At 44.0% G+C, this 1,753-nt stretch overlaps 1 protein-coding gene across 2 annotated transcripts in view; it reads right to left on the reverse strand.

The window, feature by feature from the left end:
* EMP1 (epithelial membrane protein 1) overlaps positions 1-1,357 on the reverse strand; it is a 28,737-nt gene extending 27,380 nt beyond the window's left edge. The window contains exon 1 of one of the 2 annotated variants that reach the window (XM_027893854.1): positions 1,319-1,357. The gene's annotated coding sequence lies outside the window, so the exon portion shown is untranslated. Of the gene's footprint in view, positions 1-903; positions 931-1,318 lie in introns of those variants that run through there. The other variant, XM_027893855.1, reaches the window with a different exon arrangement.
* Between the last annotated feature and the right edge of the window lie 396 nt (positions 1,358-1,753).

The raw sequence follows: 1,753 nt of genomic DNA on the forward strand, positions 1-1,753 counted from the left end.
CTCTTCGCGAACGAAGAACCGGGGAAGGTCTTTCCACCTTCCAGCCTGCGCATTGGATTTTTTAGGTGAGACACAGTGTGCGCGGAACTGAGCCCACCCTTTAATCCTGAGGTTCATCTGCCGGGGCCAAGCACGCTTGGACGGTGGCAGCGAGGTCCTCAGGACGTAGATGGATTGCCTTACGGGCTAACGAGCTCCATCTGCCCGGGGAGGGGCCCCGACCGGGAATCGAACCCGCGTCTCTGCAGTGACAGTGCAATCCATGTAACCTTCTGTCTAAATGCTCTGTTGCAGGCATGGCAGAAGGAGGCTTTGTGAGGGGAGCCTGTGAAGAAACCTGTGACCCTTACATCCTTTTCCAAGTGCCAAACTTCCAGACTTTCTTTCCCACAAGAAAATTATTATTTGGGTTTAGGGCTTCCTAGTTTTGAGATCTCCAAATATGCACACTGAAAGCAATTCAGAAAGGGGTGTTTATTCTTCTGCACCCTATCCTCCACTGGTGTGAATAGATTCAACCTTCCCCATGCACTAACTCTGTTTTTTCTATGCAGCCCTCAAATCCCCTGAAACTGAACAACACACAAGCATCTGTGTTCAGTTTCTTGAGTGCCTGGATTTGGTAGATTTAAGGTCTAAGTCAGCAACAGTTAAATGAAGTTGTCTCCAGCATTGCATAGGTTCCAATATCCAGAACTGATTTTGTCCAAATGGTCCAGCCAGTGGCCTGTGGGTTGCATTTTGTCTGTAGAGCAGCTCACTCAGGCTCCTGGTAACTTTCTCACCCCTGAAGAATAAAACTTTATGTTTCTTGCATCCTCCTTGCTGAGTTAGAGTAAATTGCTGTAATCTGACCCCCTGCTTGTCAGGAAGGTGAATAATTTGTAATTTTATTTTAAATACCTTGGAACAGAGCCTTAGTTGTTATCACTGGGTTTGTTTAGCCTGTATAGCCTTTCTTCTATGACAGCATTATTGAGTGCTTTACAATGCTTACAACCACACTCATCATTGTCATAAATGCCCCTGTCATGACTAATAGGACAAAGATCATTGAGCTGGTGGTCTGGAATTTAAGGCCTGGCACAGAGGAAACAGGTGTGTCTTTTCCTTAAAATAATAAAGAAGAAGAAAAAAAAAAAAGAAGTGAGGGGGATGTCATGTTTATTTCCCAATGGGATTCTGTCTGCTTTTATGTTCTGATAAGGGCCAGCAGCTTCCTGTGCCTTTCCTGTGGGAATCCACTGGTTTGGCTGTGCAATAGCCTCAGGTTTTTCACTTTGTATTGGATCTCTGGGACCTGAATGGGTCCAACTACCTTAACTTCTGGCATCACACTAAGGTACTGTTGCACTCATATTGTGAGCCTGCTTGCCTGGAAATATCCACCTTGATGTTCCTCTTTGCATTGCAGATCTGAACGGACTAGAGAGGCTGTATTCTATGTTAGTATAATTTGGGAACTGTTCGTGGCTGGTTGTTGAATTTTTACTCTTAAAGTAAGTGAGCCTTATTCTGAAAAGAATAGATGTATTGTGTATATACATGCACTCAAAAGCTGAAAGAATATATTATAGTAGAGCTGTATCAATTTTCTAATCCTCAACCCCTGAGAGATTAAAGTCATCCTTTCATTCCCCTTTTGAAAAGTTAACTGTTGCAGGGCATGATTTATGCTGTCCTGTTTCACGTCATACAACTACAGGCAGTGTTCAGCTCGTGTGTCATAGTTGAGACGGTAGTAAAAAAGTGC

This window comes from Empidonax traillii, unplaced genomic scaffold, assembly GCF_003031625.1.
Source record: "Empidonax traillii isolate 1590-97213 ecotype Southwest subspecies unplaced genomic scaffold, ASM303162v1 scaffold408:size522183, whole genome shotgun sequence".
Lineage (NCBI taxonomy): Eukaryota > Metazoa > Chordata > Aves > Passeriformes > Tyrannidae > Empidonax > Empidonax traillii.